Genomic DNA, 9250 nt, shown 5'->3' on the forward strand with positions numbered 1-9250 from the left:
AAAAAAATTTAGAGAAACTATTTCAAAATTTAAGTTTTAGAGAGAAAAAGTATCTCAAATTTTAAACTTTAGAGAGAGAAAGCATATCAAATTTAAAGAGGCACTATATCAAATTTTAAAGAGAGAAACTATTTCAAAATTTTTGAGAGAGAAATTATCTCGAACTTGAAGTTTTAGATAAAGAAAGCATCTTAAAATTTAAGAGAGTTAACTATATCAAGTTTTAGAGAGAGAAAGTATATAATTTTTTTTAGAAAAAGAAACTACCGCAAAATTTTTAGAAAGAAATTATCTCAAATTTTAGCTTTTAGAAAGAGAAAGTATCTTAAAATTTGAGAGAACAACTATATCATATTTTAGAGAGTGAAACTACTTAAAAATGTTTAGAGAGTGAAACTATCTCAAAGTTATTGAAGACGGTAACTATCAAGTTTTAAGTTTTAGAGAGAGAGTATCTTAAAATTTTAGAAAGAGAAACAATATAAAATTTTAGAGAGAGTAAAGCACCTAAAAATTTTAGAGTGAGAGATTTTCTCAAAATTTTTAGTTAGATAATTTCAAAATTTAAATTTTGAATGGAAAGTATATTAAATTTTATAGAAAGAAACCATATCAAATTTTAGAGAGAGAAACTATCACAAATTTTTTTTATAGATACACTATCCCAAATTTTGAGTTTTAGATAGAGAAAGCATATAAAAATTTTAGCGAGAGAAATTGTATCAAGTTTTGTTACCAAACCATGGACATGGAAATGATGGCAAGGAATCCATGAATTTTGTATGGTTTATCTACACAATCAAGATTTTCATAATTTTATAGATCTACTTGATTTTAACCATTTTTAAAATTTAAAATTTTATAATTAAATAAAAAATAGATTTTTAGATAATCCTAAGAACAATTTACATCAAAATTACATACCATGATAAAATTTGAAGGTGCACCTTACCTCTACAACTACATATGCATTCGTATGCCAATTGCACCCCTTTTTTATTCATATTAGATATTTTTTTGATGACTAAAAAATTATTTGTGATGACGTGCTTTTGAAGGGCATTGGTTAATAAATTATATAATATTAATTATCAATACAGAAAATTTATTATGTTTAAGATTGTTTACTATTGGATGTAAGATATTGTAATATTAAAAACTATAGCATATATAAAGATCATTATCAATATTGTTGTAATTACACTCTCATAATTAATATTATAAAAATTTAAAAATAATTACAACCATTATGAAATATATAAATATTTTACCTGAGTAATTTTTATTTTCAAATTATGAACTTTGATCCCATCTCCTCTAACTTTTTCTCACTATTTTTCATTTGCACTCTTGATTCCTCTATTTAAGATAGCATTTAGATTTTTTATGTCTCCTTCTAATCTTATTTTATCAAAAATAGCATTTATGAATTATTTATTTCTTTCATAGTTTTCATGGAATCATAATTATTTAGTAAAATTATTCAATTGTGAGGATAAATTGAATAATCTCTAAGACTATGTCTTATTGAAAATATTTTTCAATGATAAATATGTTTCAGTGATTAATATTAAATATCACATGTAACGCACGTACATATTACTAATTACATATTAATCGAGAGAAGTACCCCCTTATTCTTTCGCCACAAGTCCTTTCCTTATACAAAACCACCCTATGATTGCTTAATATTTTCTCTATGACCTTTTGTTTGTTGAAAATTATTTTCAACTAGCTTTGTTAATTGCTATTAATCTCTCTCGATGACTAATTACTTCCCTTGCTCTTTCTCTACATATTGCACTCTTCTCGCAAGATAAATGCAATCAATCAATCTCTCTTTCTCCATAATAACTTCCAAATTTATGTCGATCCTCCACTATTTTCTACTTTCTCTCTCTTTATCAAATCAACAAGTTCAAAATTATCCATCCTCCTTATTAATTATCCAAAACCATTATAACTAATAATATGTAACTTGCTCTTCCCTAACCTTTCTACCTTGGAAAAGGGGCTGAGGTTGTGGTGGTAGCACCCCCCATACCTCAAGTTGCACATTGTGATTTTCACTTTCACCGACACCTTCAAAAACTAGTAACCATTTAAAAAATACATTTCAAAAATAGGTAGAGACATGTATTCACAACTGAATTACAAAACAAAAAAAAAAAAAAACCCTCTCATTTTTCCCTTGAATATTCTGTGTCAAACTCAATCCAAACTTTCATTGATTGATTTTCCTTTTATTTTGTAACTCCATGTAAATCTTTTCATTCACGTTTTGGATAACTTTCTATCTAATTGTTTCACTTTTTACGATTGCAGGTCTCTGTCTCCATATAATGAAGAATGTGAAGGATCTCTCTCTTATTAACTACAGAGATGCACATACCAAAGGATAGGAATGATTACTTTAACTCATACTTCTATGTCCTCCTATGTGCATTTTGTAAATTGTTATGGAAGCAATAAAATAGAGATTACATGTTTTACTTCCGAAAACAACAAGGAAATTAGTTTGAGGAAGTCTGGTTCCATTTTATCTTTCTATGGTATTTAATTATGGCAGAGCCGAGGCTCTAAACAATCAAATTTGAGCCTACCTCAAAAATTTTAGTAGAAGAGGCTATTTTGTTGTCCAAATATCTTCAAATTGATCAACTCGACATTAAGATGCATGGACACAAGAAAATAATGGATTACAAGTTTTAGAAATAGTGTATTTTGTAAAATATTTTTGGACCGTCAATTTTCAAGATTTTCAAGGTTTCATAGATATGTCGATTTACACTAATTTTGAAGCTTTACACTTTATAATTAAATATGAAAAAATATTTTAAGGCTATCACAAAGATTTTCGATATTAAAACCACATTGCTCGATACTATTTGATGGTAGGCTCTAATTTGATTGTTTAGAGCCTAGGCTCTATACAAACCACACCCTTTAATTATTTCCATTTAATTGGTTCTTTTGAAACATTTTATTTTGATATAGATTGATGCATGCCAAGAGATTGCTAGCTTTGTTCAATCCATAATTCATTTCACATAAAAATACGACAAGTTATATTTGATAGTGTATCATTTTAAGTTTTTATTTTAGCATATTATACTATTTACACCTTAGATTTATCATATTTTTTACTATTTTATTGTGATATTAAAATTTTTCATTTAATTGGCTGTTTTAATTTCCTATCTAGAATAATAATTATTGTTGGATAGTGTAATAAATTATTCTCTTTTTTATGGATGTTAATTAAAAGGTATTTATTCCATTTTTATAAATATATTTCTTTTTGTATTTTCAATTATCTGATATGCTTTGCCATTTATTTTGAGTTTTTGAAATTTTTATTTTATGTTCAATTCCTTTTGTTTTCTCAATTTATCATATAAATATGTACCAATAAATTAAGAAAGGGGTCGTAACCCAGTGCTGGCCCCGAGAGGGGGGAGCTGGGGACGGTCCTAACCTTTGGCTTTTTTATCCACAAAGTGGCCGCTCTCAGGACTTGAACCGTCATTCTTACGCTAGCTACCTGAGCCTTTTACTGTCAAACCAGATGATGATATATATATATATATATATATATATATATATATATATATATATATATAGGAAAAAGATGGGATAGCCCATTAGCTCATATGAACATATGAGCCCAACGTCCCAGATTGATTCTGGGCCGATCTGACGATCACGGATGTCTGATAGTTTTTAAATTTTAGTTTTTTTTTTACAAATCCAAATTACTTGAAATTTTAGACGTGTTCATAAAAAATAGATGAATCTTTGAAAAATATCAAACATATATTTTACATTAGATAAATTGATCAAAATACCCCCGAAACATTTTAAGGGGTATTTTAGTTATTTAATTTTGATGGATAATTTGTTTTATGATTTTATTAGTTGTACCTTAATGAGAAGAACACACACCTAAAATTTCAAGTGATTTGGATTTGTAGAAAAAAACTAAAATTCAAGAACTATCGGACATCCGTGATCGTCAGATCGGCCCAGATTCAATCTGGGCCGTTGGGCTAATATGTTCATATGAGCTAGTGGGCTAATCTCATCTTTTCCTATATATATATATATATATATATATATATATATATATATATATATATATATATATATATATATATATACCTCCCCGCCCTCCCCGCATCGGTATATAATATGTAGATGATTAGTATTTAAAAGAATCCCACATGTGAAGATGGGTTCATTGATTCTCTCTATATAACTGAGTATGCCTATTTGAAAATATTAAATATCATAATATATTTCAATTATTAATAGGGTGCAGTTTGCATGCGGATGCATGTAGAGGTAAGGTACGCCTTCAAATTTTATCATGGTATTTAATTTTGATGTAAAATGTTCTTAGGATTATCTCAAAATCTATTTTTATGTCTAATTATAAAATTTTAAATTTCAAAAGTAGTTAAAATCAAGTAGATCTATAAACGTATGAAAATCTTGAAAATGGACGGTGTAGATAATATGTTGTAAAATGCACTATTTCTAAGACTTAAAATCTTTTTATTTTTCATGGTCATACATCTCGATGTCTAAATGATCAATCAAAGGGTTTTTCAACATTTAAACTACCTTTTCCGATGGATTTTTTAGGTGCATCCGTAACTTTATATTATAAGGTTGCAACCTTATATAAAATTTTTCCTTATTAATATTTAATAGCACGTGCAATATATGTCCATATTACTATCTATACTATATTATTAAACCAGAGTTAAAAGGGTGGACACATGTCACAAAAATAAGAAAGAATAAAAAACAACCCAATTCCTAGAGATAATGTTTGGAAACTGCTATTAGATGGAAGGAGTTAAGGGTGAGCATCGCTTGAGGAAATCGAGATAAAGGTTAGGACAGAGATGACTACTAGGAAATCGAGATAACTATTAGATTGAATATTGGAGTGAGGGAGATGAATATAGGAAATTGAGATAACTAAAGCAAATATTGGAGCGAGCAATTTTAGAGTACGCATCATGAAGGCTTTTTCTCAAACCCTTGCATTTTATTCAAACCGGTGCATCTCCTTGCCAAGCTAAAGATATATCGAAATGGGGCAAAATTGGCTCGTTATTACAAAGAAGTACGGAATCTTAATTTTGTTTTTTTTGACAAGTTTGCCTTTGGTTCGATGTTTCGCATATTAACCTATTCCCATTAAGTCTTGGGAGGTCCTGTTAAGTGGTTTCCCTTTTTTTACTGTTTAAGCATCGATCCAATATTTCAAACATTAGACCGCCTTACTTATACCCCAAACCTCGTTTTCTCTCTTTGCTCACCTTTTCTTGCTCTCTCTCTCTCTCAACACCCTCCCCTGCTCTCGGGCCTCTTACTCCCTTTCAATCTGCTAATCTTGCTCTCACTCCTTATCTCCCCTTGTTATCGAGCCTCTCTCCCCCTCTCTCTCTCTCTCTCTCTCAAAAACCTACTTCCATTATTCTGCAGGTCTCTCTCACTCTTTTAAAGATTTGAGGCTCGTTTTGGGCAAAAATAGTAGGCTACTCAAAGAAATGATAAATTATAAATTTGAAAGATTCTAGACAATCTCATATTTGTGCGGCAAATCTAATATCCAATCGAATCCAGTATTCTAAAAAATCAGGTATGTCTTTGTTTCATTTCCATTTTTCTTATTTTTTTAGGTTTTTTTAGTTTCTTAAAACCATAATTTGTTTGGTTATATGTGATTTTACTGTTAAAAAAATTTGAAATTTGGGTGACTTTTTTTGTCGCATTTGTTTTACAGTTATATGTGATTTTATATTTAAAAATAATTGTGGGTTGTGCTTTGTTTGGGTCCTTTTATGCTCTGTAATTTTACAATTTTATGGCGGTTTTTACAAAATACCTATTTTTTGGCTTTCTTGTTCCTGACAATGATGTTTTTTTTTTGTTTAAAACTATTGTGGGTAGTTGTTTTTATATGTTCATGTTTAATTTTGGGTTCAGGGTCCGTTTTAATTGATACTTGCTCTATCCAATGTCTCATTAGCTTTAATTTCTACAACCGAATTAAGGGATGTTTATCTGCTTAAAAAACTATTAGCTTGCTATGTGTTTTCTTCCAATGTTAACATTGCCTTATTGTTAAGATGCTTGATGCAAGAATTTGGCTATTGCTTTTGGAGAGATGAATTTGAGGAAACATGTGAGGAAATGTACCAAGATTTAAGATGGATGCAATGTTATCATCTTTGTATGAAACAAATTGCTTAAGAATATTGGGAAAGAAAAAATGAAAAGCTTGACAGTTTAGACATTGTATATATTCTATTCTCTATTCTATATTTTATTGTTGTTATATATAATGATTGTAAAGTAATTTGTTCATAAGAAGCATTGTTATATATTCTTCTAAGAGATTGTTTGTTGAATATGTGAAAGTAGATTCTATGTAGAGAAATCTTTTTGGATGGAAATATGAGATTTGACAAATAAAATTGTTTTGAATAGCAAGTTGGATGGATATATGATTCAAAGTTAATAAATTGTTTGTTTTGAATGGGTTCCAAGCCAAGATGAATTTTGACAGATGCTTATTTATCTAAATTCCCATAGGACTATTTGAAAATGGATGGAGATTATTGTGTTGGCATTCAGCTAAGAAGCAAACCTAGGATTGGAGTAAAAGGACTTATTTGTTTTATATTATATTTTAATACTTGTTCAATTGTTATTGGATGTGACAATAAAAAAAATTCTGAGTCTTCTTCTTGGTACTACTTGTCTAACAATACTTGTTCAATTTAAGTTCCTTCACGAAATATACTTACTAAAAAAATTGGCTGCAGTTTGAAACATATATTATGGTGCACCCAGTAGCAGACCAAGGAGGTGAGCTAGTACTTCGATACTTGCAATTCCATCACGTCTCTAACGATGTTTGGGAAGGAGTGGTAAATAAATTTACAATAAAAGTTTGCTACAATTTGAAACATATATTATGGCACACCATGTAGCAGACCAAGGAGTTGAACCTGAGCTCCTATACTTGTAATGCCATCATGTCTCTAACGATGTTTGGGAAGGAGAGGTAAATAAATTTATGATAACTTGTGAATACCTACCTACTTGATCAACACTATCTTGATAAATAACAATTCAAGGACTTTTTTGAATTTTGACAGGAGAGAAAAACAAATTTGTTGACGACTGATGGAGTAATGTCCAGAAATGGTCTATCGTATTGACACTAGCACAAAGGGCCCTTGTTGCTATAGAAGGGTTATTACCCCTTGTAAATCTACGCCCACGGAGGGTCGACCACTGCCTAATCATTGCAATGGCGGAAAAATGGCGGCCCAAGACCAATTCATCACACTTTGATGATCATATCAGTGAGATGAAGCCTATGTTATACGATGCTTGGATGATATTACGGCTCAATGTGATTGGTGACCCCATCATTATAAAGGATTTCGTACCCTATCACTCATATTTGCATAGATGGCTTGGAGCTTTTTTAAGTTAGTCACTATCAAATTCAATTGGTTGAATGAGAGATTCATGATATTGACACTAAATGCTGCCGATGATGTGGTTGAGAGGCACACAAGGGCTTATTTGTTGTATCTTGTTGGGGGCACAATTTTTCTAGGTGCGAAGGGCAACAAGGTGCCCACAAGTTATCTGAAGCTCTTCGAGGATTTTGATAGAGCAAGCCAATATGCATGGGGTGTTGCAGCCCTAGCCTTTTTATTCCACTCTCTTCAAAAGCTTGCTACCAAGAAAAAACCCACTTAAGTGGCCCGACAATGTTTTTTTTTATAACTCTGCATGGTTAGTTGTGTGTTAGTTTGACAATGTTTTATTTGATTTTAATTTCCCGTGATAGGTTAATAAAATTTATATTTTTTTTGTCATTAATTCATTTTGAATTGGGCATTTGAGTATTTTTTTACTTTGAGGCTTAATAATGAGATGCGAAACGTTATAGTGAGCGAGGCACAAGCGAAGCGAGGGAGACCTCCCGTTACAAAGAAGCCCTTCACATAATGTTGCCTACTACTATCACGAGATCAACGTCTTTGATCCCAAAATGTTTAGCACAACCACAACTATTTCGTTACAAATTTTAATTTCATTGAATAAACCTAATGTAAAAGTTTAATCATTTGTGTGATTATTTGTGGGTTTCACATTATACTTGTAAAATGAAGCTTATTATTCTCAAATTGTAGGTTTAGTGGCAGCCATATAACATGGATCGGGATGAGTGGGAAGCATGTATTAATGCTTTCACCTCCGCAATGTGTAATTTCTATCTTATTTTTTATAACATTGTAGAGCGTTATATGCCAGAGTCAGTGCTACGATAGTTTGGCTTGAAGCAAGGAATTCCTTTGAATCTAGAGAGATGGGGACAAGGATAGAGGCATGGTAGGTTGGTGGATTAATGAGCGCAGGAGTTAGCCTCGCAAATCCAAATATAAGAGGATCGATACAGATACTGGGCTGGGGGTATTGGTATTGAAGCTGACATTGATGGGATGCCCTCCGCAGAGTAAATGCAATGCTACTTGAGGGTGTTTATGGTTAGGTGCCTCGATCTCGTCCTCCGGATCTGGATGATCTGGTGGCACGTATCTCGGGTTTCTGATGAACCCGAGATTTGAGATCCCTCTCTCCGAACCTTGCTCGAGATTAAGGGCAGATATACCAACCGATGAGAGAGGAATTGAAGGTGGGTTCGGGACTTACTCAGGCTGGCTTGCGTGGGCACCCTCTTAGATCACAAAGAAAGGCCCCAACTGCTTTAGTTGGTTCGGAATCACCTCCCTTGACTTACAATCCTCTTGCTTTCTGAACAATACTTCTATGGTTAATTTGTAGGACAAGTGGGTTAGAAAGACCCATCCTTGTCTTAAGACAATGTATGTTCATACGAGAGCACGACGAAGCATAAGGTTCAAATAAAGATAGAAAAGGGAAGAAAAACTCAATGAAGAGGCGAGACTAGCATGGCAACCGGGAAGTCATTGACTCGGAGTGGTAGCAAGACGGGTATGGTTCTCAAGACCAGCACGGCGATAATACTACGGGAAACCGAGACTGATATGGCGGTGCTAGGCTAAGTCTACCCTCAGTTAAGTGAGAAGAGAAAGAGAATAAAAAGAAAACACGAGACGACATAGAGATGTGGTTCTGATGGCGCTAGGCATTGCCACTCATGACCGTGGAATAGCAGTGTCGTGGC

General features: G+C 32.0%; 1 long non-coding RNA gene across 1 annotated transcript; it reads left to right on the top strand.

The window, feature by feature from the left end:
- Positions 1-5333: 5333 nt before the first annotated feature.
- Positions 5334-7920, top strand: LOC148783199 (uncharacterized). The gene is made up of 3 exons (XR_016050382.1): positions 5334-5656; positions 6846-7087; positions 7182-7920. It is a non-coding gene; the product is annotated as an uncharacterized LOC148783199 (long non-coding RNA).
- Positions 7921-9250: the final 1330 nt, after the last annotated feature.

The sequence above is a fragment of the Amborella trichopoda genome, chromosome 2 (assembly GCF_054954075.1).
Source record: "Amborella trichopoda isolate Santa Cruz 75 chromosome 2, AtrichopodaSantaCruz75HAP2 v2.0, whole genome shotgun sequence".
Classification (NCBI taxonomy): domain Eukaryota; kingdom Viridiplantae; phylum Streptophyta; class Magnoliopsida; order Amborellales; family Amborellaceae; genus Amborella; species Amborella trichopoda.